General features: G+C 37.7%; 1 long non-coding RNA gene across 1 annotated transcript in view; it reads left to right on the top strand.

The window, feature by feature from the left end:
* Positions 1–9,016: 9,016 nt before the first annotated feature.
* Positions 9,017–17,947, top strand: part of LOC125694206 (uncharacterized) — a 63,526-nt gene continuing 54,595 nt past the window's right edge. The window contains exon 1 of the long non-coding RNA XR_007377456.1: positions 9,017–9,220. This is a non-coding gene — a long non-coding RNA (uncharacterized LOC125694206). The remainder of the gene's footprint in view (positions 9,221–17,947) is intronic.

Below are 17,947 nucleotides of genomic sequence, written 5' to 3' on the forward strand. Positions count from 1 at the left end.
ATTAAGACAGTTTTTAACAGGAAGTGGAAGATCTTACCCTTTTAAACCTTTATTAAAGGAAAAATTAATTGTATAAATTGCTTGGTTTAAAATGATTTTGTTATCTTAAATTCAGTAAAATCTTATCACAGAGGTGATTCATGATCCAGGATGTGTCTATGTTGTTGGACAAACAGAATACCTTCAGGGTACTGAAGCACTTTGATTTCATTTATGCAGATATACTTTAAAATCAAAATAGTTGAATAATGCTTGCCTTTTCAGTATTCTCTCTTTAGGATTCTATTAAAGCATTTTCCCTTTTATTAGATTATTAACATTACCTTTTATTCCTTCTGTTTTTCATTTGTAGCAATAGATTTTTATGCAGATAAAATAGTCATTCACTTGAAAGTCTATTTTTTCCAAGCCTGTTAACCAAGTCAGGAATTTCAGTGTAAATATTAGCATTAATACAGTGCTACAATTTTAGCATTTGAAGAAGTTTCATTACTTGAGGATTTGAAGTATTGAGATAAAGTTAAATTAGGCCACAAGAAAATACATTTTTTAGAAAAGACGATGACCTAAATGGTGAATTGTGACAGCAGCCAAGTAAATAACTTAACAAGAAAAAGCTTTGCAGAATATTGATTTAATGCATCACTTAAGCAACAGAATATCTCAAACCCGCATTATCCATGCTCTATTTCCCTGTACCTTGGACAGTTTATCTATTCACCTCTCTCAAAGGAACAAGCACATATTTCTACATGAATTGTTTGTCTCTGATGTACAGTTTTTAACAGTATGATAAAATTAATCTTCAGTATAATTCTGTTTTTGTGGAAGATACTAATTTAAAGAAATTTTACAATGCTGGAATTAGAAAGCTACAGAAATTTAAGCAAGATCTCAACTATTGCTGTTATCCTGAAAATGTGTCAATGCAAAATGAAGATTTTCAATATGGTAAAGGACTGCAAACTGCATCATAACTTCATTTCACAGAATTTCTTAAAGAAATGAAAAAGGCTTGCCAAAAATATGATACAAAATTACCATGATTTTAAAACATGTCTTCAAACATTACATGGAGGACAAATACTATAAAGGTAATGAAGTCTGACAGAAGCAGGAACAGAGAGCAAAAAAAATCTACTCCTGTTCATTTTATATTCGTTTTAAGAAACGGGTGAAATAATCAATTTTTGTTTGTTTGTTTGTATTTGTGTGTGTTTGATTTTTATGAATCTGTTCTATTGCCCAAAGTAAAATTTTGTTCTCTGAAAATGATTTCAACCAAAATTAGCCTTTATCAATGTTATGTCATTTCAAGCCCATGAATGACAGATCGCTGGCTAGAGGTGCAGGCAGTCTGAATTCTGAAATTTCCTGCATGTATGCGGAGCTGGAGCTGGCCAACCCCAGCTGCCACATCAGGCTCTGCATGTCGGCATGGCTGTTGTCACAGCACATGTTTAAATGGTTCTACCAAAGTCCTGCCTGCAGGATGGCTATTCTGAATGAGGTCCTTTCCTAGCTGCCTGTTAAAGGAAGCACTTAAACAGTCTTTAGTCTGGTAGGTTTGGTTTTTCCTAAGTAAGCACTCAATTTTATGGAAAATAAATGATTTTATGACAGTGTGATAAGAAGACAGAGGTGCTCAGCAGGTGGTACAGGAATTAAAATGGTTAATGGGAGCCCAAAGGAAACTGTGCTTTCCAAAAACTGGTCAAAGTACCATCCCTACTGGAGCTTCAAATCACTGCCTATTCATGACATCTTCAGTGATTTTCATACTGTTACTTACTCTCAAAGATCAGCAAAGTATAGAGAGGTAAATTCAGTACTGACAAAATCAACCATACCTACTTTAAACTTCTGTTTAGCAACACCTACTTTTCTAGTAGAACTGTTTAGAACGTTTAGGTCTCTTCTCAGTCTTAAGGTGGCCACAAGGTGCCACCGAACCTCGCCACCACACTGTGACAGATAGCTCCCAGGCTGTTTGTAGTCTCCTTTGTAATTTCTGCAAAGCAGATTTAAAGTATTACAGAAGTTACCTCCTGGCCAGTTTTATTTATCTTTTACAGCTAAAGGATGCTCTAAAAGCATCCTTGGAGCCCGTCTGACCACCCTTGGCGATCTTCCCAGCTGAGCAAGGCAGGGAATTGGACTCATCTGTTCACCTCATGTTGATTTGTCGTCTGACATCTGTGTCAGAGCAACACCCTGTATGAGCAGACACTTTGATGCCACTGCAGCTTTATCTCTGTCAGAACTAGAGCTGGGCAAACTATTTACTGCAAATAATTTATTCAGCAGATCCCACCCTTTCTTTAGTTTAAGAGTTCCCTATACATGTCCTAATTAAAAGGAATAATTGGCTTATTACTCAAGCACTTCATTCGTACTTGTTTCCTTTGTCTAGAGGTGTGCTGAATAAAGGCAGGGGTGAAAGCCTCATGCCACTTGAGACTCTGAAACCCACTCTCCTCCTTGATTTCACTAAGGATCTCAGCCAAGGCCCCTCATGCAAGAAATCTCTAGTCTAGATTGTGATATACCACAAACAAGGTTCATAAAAACAGCATGAAGAAAAAGGAGAAGCAGAGCAAAGGATGTGGTATTATGATATTTAGACACTATCTTGATGACTATATATAAAAAAAACAAACACTGAAAGATATTACTTAAAGCATGAGGACATTTCGTAAGGCACAGGATAGGATTTTATTCCCCTACAAGGATCAGACGAATATGTGAACATACTTTCATGACTGCAATTATTTGAACAAGTGCAGTTTGCATTGATTTCCCACCCCTCTCCTGCTTTCCTCCCCTCTGCCTCCATCTCGCTCTTTACCGAAGATCAAAATCCTCTTGCTGAAAGAATTCTTTGCTCTTTAGTCTATTAGAAATTCATTAATCAATATAGAATACGTAATCCAATATATAATTAAGGATAGAATGTCATTGCTAAGTACCAGTCCTATTTGACTCTATAAAATTATAATCTATTTCTGAAAGCATCTCTACCCTGCACACACCTAGCAAGGATCAGTGCCTTAAGGCAGTAAAGTATCAAGCTATATTCTCTGAAACGTCTCATGTTTTACTAGCAATTTCAAACTCCTCTGTTCTTCAACATTCACTCACTAAACTATGTTGCTTAAATTATTAAATCCTTTTAATTTAAATTTTCATAAGCTACCAGAGGAAAAAATGCATATCCTTAAAGTAACAGATCTGGCTTCTTGCAAGGAAAGCTACAGTATTAGCATTGCCTTTATACAGCATTAATTTCTCTTAAGTAAAGACTAAAATAAATTGTTAAAAAAAAAGTAGAATGTGGAAGACAGATGGTTTAAAGAGAAATTCCTTTGAAACCACCTCAACTTAGGACCACCCAAAAGTGGAACAGAAATGGGGCAAACTACCTGCTATCTTTATCCCAAAAAGACTGAAATAGACAAATTGTCAGAAAACAATAACAAATTTCCAAATGGGAGATCCATTTAAATCAAAATTATTTTTAAAAAAAAGTCTCAAAGATTTATTATATTGTTCCCATAATAATCAATATTTTGGATCAAATTTTAATATATTTTAAATTATATATATTTTACTGAAAACGTTGCAGTTGCATCTGACTTGTTTCCCTGTGATGCTTCATTTTCATAACAATCCTGTTCCTCTGTTGCAGACAGTGCTACAGGTGCTGGAAGTGGCTGCTCTATTTAATTTTGTTACATATAGTGTGAAATACTTAAACATTCATCTATTTCCTGTGTGAAAATAGAGATGATTTATCCCAGGGGAAGGATATATTAAATAAAAAATTACAAAATTAGACCACATACAACTTTTACATTAAAAGACTTCTGCATTTTAAATGTGATCTGGTAAGTACTATCATTCTTCACTAAATTCTGTCACAAAATGTTGAAACACTTCAGATTTTTAAGCCAGTAGAATACTTTACAGCAGATGGAAATGAAAATATAAAGGGCCAAGTGCAGCCCTCTATGAGAAAGTGGCAGTCATAAACATAATTTATGAAGTTTATATGCTTATATGCTATATGGGAGAGCAAAGAACTTACCTGAAATCAGCAAGAATTACATAACCTCATCAGAACAGTCTGAGGAAAGAAAAACCCCTCACGGTCAACAAGTCAGACTGCCCCCATCTGAGCCCCTCGTTCTTAGTGAAAATCAGACCAGCTGACTTTCATGCTCACATTACTACATAGAAGAGAATTTGGTTTATTGAAGGGATTTATGGACAAAAACAACTAGAAAACAGTTATAAAAATGGATTTACAAAAAATTCAGAAAAGCTCCCTGGGAAAAAAAAAAAAAAAGAAAAAAAAAGCATTATTTAATAGAAATCACCAGGCTTTCTGGATTCTGGAGATGTGATCTAAACATTGTCCAAGTATCTTTCACTTCAGTGGAACCTTAAAGGTTGCCATGTATTTAGTGTATCTTAAACTTGACATATATCAGCTTAAAAGCACTGTTGGTTCTAACTCTGTTATCAAATCTTGTTGGACATCACAACTCTGTGGCACTTTGAATATAGCCAAATTCTCAAACATTTCTGTCACCCAATTTCATCGGAACAACATTGCAGCTATCAACTCACTGTTTACAGAAAAAGCTACAAATTTTAGCCCTACAAATACAGTTGTTGTGAGATTGTTTTAACTGTCACTGCATAAAGCTTCTAAAAATTTTAGAATAGATTAGCTGAAAATTCAGGATTTTTCCTAACACCCTCAGGTCATTGGAATCAGATGTTGATGAGATCTGAATTCCTGATCAAAAGTCCTGTAACCAAAATCAGATTTGTAAACACAAAATATCTAAAAGCTTGAAGTATTTCATATTTCATATGGGTCAAGAACATATTCAATCTGAGGAAGTTTATAAGCCTATAAAGGAAACAGGGATAAGTTCCTCTGACTTTCAGAAGTAGTGGGATACTGGCTCCCATTCTGCTGAAAATCTTCCCAGTATCTCTTTTGTTTCTTATCTACATAGCATCTACATAAATACCAAGGGGAGAGAACGGAATGAAAAAGAAATCATTCCTTCCATCCATCAATGGTTCATCAAAGAAATGAAACAATAAGACAACAACCCCCCCTCCCTCCTCCCCCAACAGTTATGATACCAACAGCTTTACTGTTTCTTTTCCTTTTTGTAGGCAGGAGATACTGCAGCCTGACCAGCTGGTTCACATGCAGCACAGATGACCACCTTAGACAGCATTCTAAGAAAGTTTCGCCCCTCTTGGTGCAGAAGACAAGAGCAAGCATTCCTTCAGAGCTCTCCTATATCGTCTGCACTGGAAGATCTCCTCATGCTACCGTAAGGCTGCTCTTAACTAGTGTATAAAACCATTTCTGGAATATACGCGCACACTACAAGTTGTGTTCATGTTTCCAGGCTCTGGAAATTCCTCCCTGTGGAATGGCCTTTTGGTATCTTATCCACTTGCCACTACCAGAAATTCTGCCTCTTCTCTATCTTCTTCCATTCTTCCAGTTTCCCAATCTCTCTCTTTTTTTTCCCCCCAACTGATTTATTCTTTTCTCATGCATTACCAACAGTCATCACAGTGAGGGATTTTACTAGCAGTGACTAATACAAGATTTAAACTTTAGCAGATACCACCTACTGCTGAATTATAAAAAGCAAAGGTGTACAGAACAGCAAGTATTCTCTGCCAAAGTTGCAAGCAAATATACAGTCCATACAATAAAGAGTAGGCATTTTCCATAGCAAGAAGTGTTGCTTATAAACACTGGGCAACATGAAGTCTACATTACTCATGTGATGGTATTGCATTTGATTTTCTGAGGAAAGAGTAAATGCTTTCTGAAGTATCTATTTATATAATACAGTACATCAACAAGCACACTGCCTAAGTGCCTTTATTCAAAGTATTTCTGAAAGAAATTTATCTGATGTTTTGATTTTTGCCTAAATGTGGCACACATCATGATAAAGCAGCTGAGGGGCAAATTGCTTCCTCCCACCAACGGTCACTGTGCTCAGAGTTACACAGTAGAAATCACGAGCTGTTTTGTGAAGTTTGGGAATGCACCCCACACGAGAGGATCAAGGCCATTCTATTTTCTCCCCTCACACCATATGCTCTCTAATAATTCCAGTGAATAAAAAAGAGATCTTTTAGTGAAGACCATCTCTTACTTACTTCAGCCTTTTCTTTCCTAATGTTCCCATGCAGGGAACTGTGAAAATTCTTAGGAACAAGACCTCTATTAGGCAGGAGTTAAGCCTATGCTTACATCTTACTGATTCAATGGAATTTTAACACAAGTTTAATTAAGTATCAAGTCCATTCTGTCAGTGGATGGAATCACAGAGGACCACATAACAGTGTCAGTGTGGTCTCCAGACCGACAGTTCTGTTATATAGCAACATGATGTCTCACATAAGCATCACGGTCATAATAAGAGTATTTACAAATCAATGTTCTTGACCATATTGTGATGATTTTATCATGCTTTCATCCTTTGACTCCTATAGTTATGAAATCCTTTCCAGTATCCAATAATGGAGGAAGCAGCAGTTTGTTAATCAAGGAGAATTAAACTGATGTAGCTTTAGTCTTAGCTTTGATTACTTTTCAATGGAGATGATATGGTGAACAAAATCTCCACTGAATATACAGAGGCATTTCTCTCTCTGAAGACAACAGTGATGCTAAGTATTAATACACAAACACATCCACTTGCATCACCTAAGGCTTTGACTCATGACTTTAGAAGTGCAGGTGAGCAATCTTTGCTTCTGATTCCCTGTATTTCCCCAAAATTCACCCATGATTTGTTTGAGAAAACAGCTGAACAGTATTAAATGAATTCATATGTTTATTTGCTCCCTCTAAATAGCTTTCCAACATTTAAAATCAGGAATCAACATGAATGAAAAAGATGCATTTAACACAAGACCGTGTACTGGTCTTGAAAACAAAGATTTAACTGCACTCTGGAGTAAGGTTTATTTTGTTACTATTTCTTCCCACTTTAATTGAATTAAATGACAACAAAAAAAGTAACCAAATTATGAAGACCACCAGCACTGTGAAAAAAAGAAAATGTCTCCCAGGGCTCTCAGTTCTCTCCCATCCCTGTTCTGGAGTCCAGATGTGAAAGCCCAGTGGAGTCAAAAACATTTTAGGAGGGAGGAGAGAAAGTTTTGATGCTACTGCTATAGCCTTGTTTTATCCAAACCAGACAATTGCCTTTCTTCATGAAGATTAACAAATCCCAAACCCAACAATTAAAGAAAATATTAATTCCATCTTTTATGCGTTATTACTGAGCATTTTTTAAAGTAAGCCTGCTAAAGAAGAATAAATGCTCTGCATCTTCTTAGCACTTACAAGCACAGAAAGCCTTGCAATAGGCCTTCTTAGCTGGCAGTAAAACATGCAGTGTTCTACATGTAGCATTTTTTCTGAAGTCCTCCTTGTCAGGTTTGTGAGTAGATTTTTTTAAATATGTATTTTTTTGTGCTTAGGTATCGAGCAAGCTCATATCGATTTCTGCAGCAATACCAGGTGCAGGCTGCAGAGGAACATTCCCATATCCTTTGCAGCTACACCTGGAAGACAGTGTTCAACAAAGTGATGACAAGGCTGGTCAGCGAGGTGATGATAAAAGTCTAAAAATAGCTTAAGAGAGTGAGCTCCAAAGAGAAAGACACATTGTCTTAAGGTGGTCTGAACAAACAAGAACTCCTGGCACCAAGAGCTAGGCATAAGCTGCTGAATAAGGGCGTACACAGACGAGCACCCACGATGTAGCTTGTCGGTACTTGGCCCTGTGTACTCTTGAGGCATATAATGAATTAACTACCACAGAACAGTTATTCTGGAAAATTTCCAAGCCCACTTAAACCCTTGGGCTGCTACATTAGCGCCCTAAGTTCAGCAGTCCCTCAACAGGAGCCACACATTTAGGGTATTTAAGCAGCACTGGTCAAAGCCCTAGAAACAAACCTGCAAAGAGAGAATGGACACTGAGCCTGACAGATCTGTCATACCTCTGCCTTCTGTGGCTCTGGGAAATATGCATGTGGGATTTGAGAAAGGTCTTTTTAATAAGGGTTAATTGGAGAAGTATGTCACACATGACTGAGTACCGTTTCAAATTACTGCTCACGCTGGCATAACTAAATCAGGCACATGACATTACACCAAAATAAGGAATACTCAATTTTCTACCCTCTTATTTAATATTAATAGTTTTGTTATTCTCAAAATGTCATAATATCAGCAATTACAGATACTTATCAAATTATGTTGCTTCATACAGAATACTTTGATTGTAACATGATAAATAAATATTATTATATCATAATATTCCCAGAAGATTAAATAACTTAAAAAAAAAATAGTTTCTATTGCCACACAAATTACTAGTATAGGTCTTGGGACTGCTGGATTTATTTGTCTAGCTCGTGGGATGCAAATGCTCAAGTTAGATGATTCTAAAACAAACCTTTCAATGCTTAAAAATCTAGAAAAGAGAAAATAACTACCTTTTAGCCAGCCAGAGTAATTCCCATAAAATTACTGCACAATCTGTCTCACTCTAAAGTCCCTATCCCTGAACCTAACCTGGAGAAAGTCACTTCAGTTTCCCTCACTGCCCAAGTTAACTACAAGCATTTCCTGATATACCGAAGACGGGCAGAAAAAGGAAAAATGTCGACTTGAGAAAAGCACAGCTTCCAATCCCCACCCACCAGCTTCAGTCAAAGGGATGACTTCAGTCCCTTTCTTAACTAATCCTGTCACTGTAAAATCCTACAGTCATTCTTCCACACATAAAGGGAAAACGGACTCACTAGGAGGACCTAGACTCTTTCAGCTTGAACTGTTAACCAATGGTGGAAATGCAAGAACGCTGAAGTTGTGCCTTCAGAGCCAATAGAGTGGATTTGTGTGTCCCACATGACTGTGTTTCCCCTGTCTTTCACATGGGCAGTATTTAGTTCAATTCAGAACTGCAGATAGTATAGCATGCAGAGCAGCAATGGGATGTCTGAGCACAAGTGGTTGACTTCCAGGCGACTTCAAGAAACATATTTGCACATTTCTCCTGAATTAAACTGGAATTCTGCACCCTTGACATCCTCCTACTCTCCTGGTGTCTGTGGAAGGAAACAGCGACCTGCACAGCACAACAAAACTGTGAGTACGGGGCTATTTCTTTTTATTTTCAGCCTGAAAAGCAAATCCCTTAAAACTGTCAAAATGCTATGTGCACCAAATGGAGGGTTACTTTTTTGAATGAGATGAACAAGTATGAAAACTGTTATTCAAATTCAGAAATATTTCTTGCATGCTTCAATAAAAGAAAAAAAGAAAGAGTTCTCCTCCAGGGTAGTGCCTGCATGCATGCTGCATGCCACACTGCTTCCTGACATAGTCAGCATGCTGCTTTGTTCATAAAGAAAAACAAAGACAAAAAGCCCTACACACGTATGTTGTTCACTTTTATTTGTACTCTGTGTCTAATCATGCCTGATCTGTCCCCAAGGGGAAAAAATAAAAGCAAACTTTAACTCCGCCAGCAAGGGCAACCCAGACTTTGCATTCATCTGACAGTTATTATAATTAGCTATGAAAGACAGCAAAGACACTTTGGGGCAAATAGCTCTTACATTTGGAACAATGAAGTCGAGCAAGGTTCCCATCCCACCCCTTCCATGGGGGGAGGGGGAGAGCGGGCGGCTGGGGGGAGAGCAGGGCGGATTATGGCTGTACTGAGAAAACACTGCCGTGCAATATCTGGACTCGCTCAGCCTGAGGAGAGGCTTTTTGATAAGCAACTTTAACTGCCTCTCCATTGCAACTGGCAGTCGCGCGGGTTCCCAGCAGGCGGGGAAGGGAGTGGGGCTCCGCACAGCACAGCATTGGGAGGGCGGGTGGAGGGGGCACTGGGGCCGAAGGGGGCAGAAAGAAGAGAATATTCCTAGTAAGAGGCATTGCAATCGCTTCCCAGATCTCCTTAAGCCCAAGTTGCTTTCTGGGCAAGATTTATGAGAGTTCTCAAACAGAAGCAACAGACAAAGCAGAGCTTTTTCCTTCTCCGGGAAAGAAATCAAACCCAAACGATAACTGCAGAACAAGAAGCACTGATTTGTATTTCTTTCCAAACATTCATGAGATCTTTCCCCTGCTTGCTTCCCCCAGACCCCCGCAAAAGTTAGATCCTGAGAACTACATTCAAAGGGGAAAAAGCAAAGACAATAGAAATCTGACTCGGTCCTGGCTGGGTTGGATCTCCAGTAAAGCATGCAGTGAAAACAGTTACTAAGTGAAAGAGGAGCAGACTTCTTTTTAAAAAAATTTAAGTGCAATAAGGAGAAATTGTTGAAAGACTCCAGACGCTACTAATTATGGCTTAAATAAATCTTCCTGGACAGATGTTTGCTTGCTCCCACTGTGGGGAAAGGAACGTTAAAAGAAGCGTTTTTCAAAAAAAAAAAAAAAAAAAAAAAGAGGATCTTGAGGTGAATTTTTAACATACGATTTTTTTTTAAAAATACACCATATTATTCTTTGTCTGCCCTCCTTTCTCCCCTCCCCCACCGCCGCCCACCGCGCAGACACCTGAAGGCTAGACATAATGATCAACAGAGCTGCGCTGCCTCGCTGGAGCCCAGCCAGGTTTTTTTCCCCTCTACAATCAAGGAGCCTGCACGCAACGCACGGCGAGCCTGCTGCTCTGCTATGTGCACGTCAGGAGGAGTCTGAGACGGGCCGCAGGGAGATTTGAGGCAAACACAGCCCTTTTCTCCCTACGTTACCTCCTTCAGTTTTGACTTCTCTGTAATTCTCAAATAAAAGCAGTAACTCCATAAATACATATGCATGCTATTGTACAAAACACGTGCTTATGTGCACACACTTTCCACTCTGCATAGCTACAGCCCCCACTATTTCTGATTTTATGGTGGTTTCTACTCCAGCTTTACAGTCACTGCAGTGTTTTACTCTAAGTTTATGCATTAGTTGCACAATTACCGTGCAGCTCTTGTCTATCACACTAAGATTTTCTGTACGTATACAATACCCTGGATAAAGGTAAACAGTGTACAGCCCTATAACTGAAAGGCGGTCACACTGAAACACTTTAGCATTTGCTTTCAGAGAGATTAGCAGGATCTCCAAGACCATTTTGTGGCAGTTTTCTACTCAGCAGCAGTCAGAGGCTTTACAGGCAGGCTTGTCTGCAGATGGAGGGAGGGAAGCATGGCTGGGGCTGCTCTGGTCATTCCCGCAGCCAGCCCGGCCCCGCCACAGCCCTTCTGCCGGCTGGCCCAGAGCCACCACGTAAGAGCTGGGCTTGGGCACGCAGTGCTCCCAAAATAGTCGCCCTCTGTCTGGTGTGGCTATGGGTGGGGTTAGCAGACACCCAGGGGCAAGGCAGACTGAAAGCAGTTTTTGCCATTTCGTTTTTAAATATATGCTGTGTGGACCTATTTTCTCCAAGTTCTTTGGATTTGTGTCGCCTTCTGGTACAAATTATGGTATGGTACAAATTTCAGTATGGACTTTGTGTGAACAGAACTGAAGATATGTCCTTGTACATGTGTGCTTCTAATTTACTCCCTGGAAAGTCTTAAAACTACAGTTTAGCCACCCTAACAAGTATCTTGCTGGAAGGATAAGAGTCGGGGGTTTTTTAGGTATTTTCTTTAATGCTGCTAATAGACACAACAAAGGGACCCAATATTGATAGCCCAGATATTTAATCTTTACAAAAACTTACTTAGCAGCAGAGATGTACAAACAAAAGCTTGCATCTAGAGACAACACTATTCTACAGGCAAGGTAAAGATTCCAGAAAAGAGATTTCAAAGAAAGAAAGAAAATGAATTGAGAGCTACAGTCACATTTGCATTGCTGTATTTTTTAAAACAAGGAATTAAACACTTATTTGATGGAACATTTTACATACCTTGTATGTAATATCAGTAGCTGATTCAACACAATGGTTATGTAAGTACATGCTTATAAAATGCATGTCTATATACATGAGTTTGGTAGGATTAATACGCTACTTTCTACTTTTTTTTTTTTTTGTATTTTTTCTGGCGTGTTATGCTTGAAAAAGATAATTTGTCATTTTTTACAAATGAATTTCAGAATGACTGCAGCTGCATTTTGAAGTGCTGACTTTTATTTTCTTAAGTGGTAATGACAATAAGCAATCATATTTTTATCCATTTCCTAAAGGCTGAAATCCAACACAAATCCATTCCTAGAAATTTCAGATTTATATACTACTTTGTATTCAAATGAATATTTCAACTGCCAATGTTTGTATTGTATGTCAATGCAAAACTAATGGTTAATCACATAAAAGTTGAGCATTAAACCTGAGCTTATGAATGCAGGACCCTCGAATCCATATTTAGTGCATCATTCTTCTCCCCATAAGGCTTCCTGCTGTTGGGGTTTTTTGTTTGTTTTGTTTTCTTTTTGTCAATGCTTGGTGTTCAACGACTCTTGCTAACTGAGTTGGATTGGTTACTCCCACCTACTTTTGTCAAATATGGCATTAGCCTCCAGCTGCTGTTGCCCAAGTACCGGAGATTTGGAGAGATGTGATTTAGGTTTTTACGCAGAGTTTATTTTTTTTTTTTAATATGAAAATTCTGACCTCTATTTTTTGCTGATTTCTTTAAACTTTTAAATTGCTGCTGATGCTGAAAACAAAGCAATTGAGGAAGCTCATGCATATTTATGACTCTGTTCCCTAAAAGTTTGATGTTTATTACAGCTTATACCTTAGTTTATGGCCTTCAAGTGGTTGTGCAGACTCCATGGTGCTACTCACAGAAACTTCAAGTTCTAATTTCTAATACAAGTCCTCCCAACCCCTCTCTTCCCCTCCTGCTTCCCTTGTTGCATCCGCTTGTCACAGCCTTTTCTTGTTCTAGCAGAAGTGCAAGTTTTAATCGTAACAATAAAGTACTCAGGATTACTTCTAAAACTTTCAAAAGACGGACTGTTTCACTTATACCTTTACGTAGCAGAAGTAACTTGAGTGTCTACCAGAAACACAGTCAGTCTGAGCAAGGTAATGGGGTCAAATGAGCTCATGCATTACAGATAGGAAGAGGACGGCACATTGCATTTTTATAGATAAAAAACACAGAGTGGTTTAATGTAAACAGATTTCTGTGTGATATTTTGGCAAACTGTTGTAAAGATCAAACTATGGCTGAGCCAAAATGACTTTCAGCATGGTACAGTTAGACCAGATGGCCACGTGTTCTTTTCTTATTTAGATGAGACTTTTCCTTTCAATAACATCTTTCTTCCTGACCTGCTTAAAAATTCCAGTGAATGAAATCAGCACAGGATTTTCAATTCTAATTGACCATGTGCAGAGGAAGGGCCAGTAGAGAAATCAGTAGAGCCATTGTAAGGCACACTGCATCAATCTCCCCTTTGTCTTGAACCTTTTCTAGCATGAGCTAAAATAATTAAGAATATTTAATTTATATTATTTGTATAGCAGCAAATCTAGTTGCATTCAGGCAAAAATCATTACGAATTCTTCTCTTATGAATGTGTGCAACAAGGAATGCCTATCACACACCAGACAAACAGGTACTCAGCATCATTTCATTGTGAAATATTCAAGAGAAAAAAAAGCCCTCAAGCAAAGAGCAAATAAAAAAGGAAAGGTGTGGGTGAATTAAGGCTTGATGCGCTGCTTTCCCTTTTCTAACAAGGTCAGAAAAGGTAAAGGAGATGGTAGTTAAATAAAAAAGAAAATACAGTACAATATAGAAAACATATTTTTCACTATCCAAAGTGCCACCTTTAAAATATCTGAAATCTTCTATTGCTACTAACTTGCCTATGCGGATTTTGTACACACACCTCACCCACAATGAGTGGGTTGTAGATCATGGTCTCACTTGTGTCTGAGAGCTACATGCAAAGTACAGACTGTAAATACTGTACATATCACGCATGAGCATTATCAATAGAAACATGCACACAGATTGCATCACAACCTGCTGTTTTATTGGGATTTAATGAGATATCATCTGGAGACTAATATAGCCATGATCATTGAGTTTTAATAAGTAGAGCATGCTAAAGATGCACAAGATCCTACATATACGTTTATGTAATCCACAGATAATGTAAGTGGGTAGAAAGAATATTTTAGAAGGAAAGAAAGAAAAAGAGTATCAGTTGAAAGCAGTACAGAACAGTTTTCTTTATACTCACAAGAATAAAATTTGGGAATAGTTTTATCATTACTATTATTACTATTACTATTATTATAACTTAGATATATCTAAGTCACTCAACTCTTCCCAGTATAGTTTAATATTATTCTTGAGAAGTTGATAGTTTTAAATTATCACTGGAAGCTTGGACCAAAAAACTACCAAACAGTTCTGGAAAATAATTTAGGTAACGTATCTTCATGTTCTTCAGTTAAATTTTTTTTTATTAAAGTTTCAACCGTTTCCAAATGTAAAGTAGCAAAAATAAAATTAAATAAAATTTAAAAAATTTTAAAAAAATTAGAAAGAAGTGGGCAACATGGCCTTTAGTGTACGTCAGGCATGCAGTTCAAGTAACATGTGCGTGAAGAAACACGTCTGAGAACATAAAACAAAGCACAGACTTTGGGATTGGCCAGGCTGATGTGATAAAAGGTCTGGTTTCAGCTCTCCAGCAATATGCTTTGTAGCCTTGGGCAACTCATGTAACTACTGCCTTGTTTCTCATCTACGTCATATTGCTAGAACTCAAATTTTGAATACGTGAATATCATTGTGAGGCTGGTATTGAGTTATCACAGCAAAGTGTCCCGAAGACAACCTCAGATGCTCGGAAAGCATATAAAACTCTAGATAGAACAATAGTCTTTTTTCTCTTTCTGTTTTTCTGTGTGCATGCATGTACACGTGTGTTAAATGAAGTAAATTTGCTGCCTTATTTCTATAGCTTCAGATAAAGGTGTGCCTCAAGAGGTTCACAAAGTTCAAGCTTAGTTTTCACATGCTTAAAAATAGAATTTTAGTTTTTCAATAGCCAACAAAAGATCAGAATATAGGACAAGCAGACTTTACTAATCCATCTGCAGTGATGCTCTATGCTCACTGTAAAGCACTGCCATACAAGGCCTAAATTTAAAATGCTGACTCCTGCAGAATAGCAGCTTGTTTAACAAACAGATCCACGAGACAGCGATGCTATAAATTCAGGTCAAATCACTGCACCACATGTGGGTCAGTACCAAACCTGAGGCCCAAATATTTTCAGCCAGTACATACACACCAAAGCCCTGATCACATAATGGCGTTGAGCATATTCTTATTATTAAAGTAAAAAAGACATGTAGTGAACCACTTCAGTGCTCAAAGTTCAACCTATGCTTTACACATGGTGTTAAAATATGCCTTTAATTTCCACAGCACCGTTTGCATTTACAGTGAAAAGTAAATACCCTTTGCTGGTTGTAGTTAAATCATATTCCCAATTTCAGCTTTCTATTTGTATTGACAATCTAATGCCAGCACTAAACAGGCAACTTTATAAATCCTTGGGCAGTAATTCTAAAGTCACCACACAGGGGAAAAAATCAGTGAGCCTGAAGTTGGTCATGAGGTTTCACAGATTTTCTCCAGCCACCATTTTGTGATTAACTAAGATTACAGTGTAACACACATGGAATTGAAAAATCTTTTCTCCACAAGCAAATATGGATCTCCATGCAAAAAAGAAAATACCATTTTCTGCTGAATGTTTGTATTCATTTTCATACAGAGGAGTATGAAAGAAATAGACTTTCAACCGCCTTTTGTCACTGCTGTTCAAGAGCTGCAAGAACTCAACAAAATGGCAGCATGGCATGTCTGCAGGGTGGTTTGCAGAGAGAGGGCAGGGAGGACTGGGCGAGAAGGAAATATCCTGTATGGAAGCGCAGCCTGGCACCGTGCATAGTGGGGGGAAGTCAGTAAAATGTGCGTGGCTATGTGCAATTGATGGGCTCTTTCACCATCCTGTTTGTACTGTCCAGGCTCCTGACTATATTAGCAGTCTATCCAGCCCCTTAAGCCTTGGGATGTGGATAATGGGATTGGACGAAATGATTAAAATCAGTTTGGTCTCGTGATTCCAGCTAGTAAGCGTAATAGATGCAAAACTGAAAGACTTTATTGTATGATAAAAGTACAAGCACTTCTTTGTGTTTTACCTCTATGTTTCTTCCAGTTTTAAGAAATATTTTGTGAGGACTTTTTTGTTGGATTAAAAAAGCAACAATAGCAAGCGACATGATTATTTTCTCGCAACATCTCAATTGACACTAGTTTCGTCTATCCAAATAACTAAGGTCAGAGGAAGTTGCAAAAACAAGTATTATACTACATATTTTACATACAGACTATTTCAGAAGATAAAGGACACATTTAAGTTGTTTGCAGCTTGTGAAGTGGCTTAAAAAAATCAGAGAATGCTTTATGCCTATATTGAGTTTGTGCTTCTGTTATCGATAATTTTTAGTTCATTTGTGACCATTTTAAAAGAAGATAATTTGCAAAACATGATTTTAAAAGATGAGAAATCTAGCAAATCACAACAGTGAAGGACAAGGGCAGTTCCCAAGGTTTATTAAAAGAAACAGAGTTAAAATTTCAGATCTTTATGTAAGAATTAAAAATGAGAGTTAAAAAGGGGGAGGGGGCTGGGGGAAGAACTAAGCTGTTGGTGACTTGAGTATATTTATGGATTACTATGTCCTGAAAAGAAGAGAACCAGAGTTGTAAGATGACACTGCAGGGGTTGTCTGGACTTTTCACCGAGTGTAAAGTCTGTTTAGTCAGTGCCTTAATGCCTAATGCTGACCTTTGCCCTCTTCACTCCTCCCTGCTCCAGGTGCAACATTTTTGCAAGTGCTTTAGCATTATTGGGAAGTTTGTGCAGGTTTCACGTGCTGCAAAATGCAGTATTTTACACTACACCATTCATTGCACATATGCAATATCAAGGCTTAGCTTTTTTTTTTTTTTTTTTAATCCCAAGTACTACACACAGTGATTTTATGCATTTTCTGCTATTAGTTACTACTGCGCTAAATTAATAAAAACAAAGCTTATTTGAAAGGGTATACCATTTGCATAATTCTGTTTAACAAGATACAAGATTAAGATAAAGCTTTGTTGCATGCTCCCCAGAACTGTGAATTATAGAGTAGGAGTAAGCAATGTATGCTAGCAACTCTATTGATCTCTCAAATTAATTCTCTTTGCTATGGAAATAGGAGAGACAACCAGAACCCACTGCCATTAAACAGACAAGGTACTTCTGATGATTTTCCTTCAAAATATAAAGATTTCTTGTACAGAAATTGTAACATTAATGTCTATGTGTAAATATCCATTTTGTCTGAACAGAGATTTTAAAGAAAAATCTCAAGTCTTAGAGTGTAATGATAAAAAAGCTAAATTACATGAAGTCTGTATAATTTTACACTTTGATTTACAAAAACATGTATATTAAATAGAAGATTCTGCAGTATATTCTGCAGTTGTCAGCGATACATATGACGTAAAAGCACATCCATGTGTGTTATTCACCTACATTGTATATTTAGTAGATGGTTGCTAAGATTTCTGAGGACTTGTAATTGGACTTTGCTGCAGAAAGCACAAGCCAGATACGACCACCTCAAGACCGTTAGATATTTTTTCCACATTTGTAGAACTGGTGTCTTCCTGAAATGTGGACTTTGACTTTAAGATCCCTAGCTTCTTCACCTTATGATACCACTTAACTACAATGTACTCCATGTAACTACAGCATAAAGTTTACTGGAAACACAAAACTCCAGTACAGGAGTCCTGCACTTTGTGATCTATACCAGCTAACTAT

The sequence above is a fragment of the Lagopus muta genome, chromosome 5, assembly GCF_023343835.1.
Source record: "Lagopus muta isolate bLagMut1 chromosome 5, bLagMut1 primary, whole genome shotgun sequence".
Taxonomy (NCBI): domain Eukaryota; kingdom Metazoa; phylum Chordata; class Aves; order Galliformes; family Phasianidae; genus Lagopus; species Lagopus muta.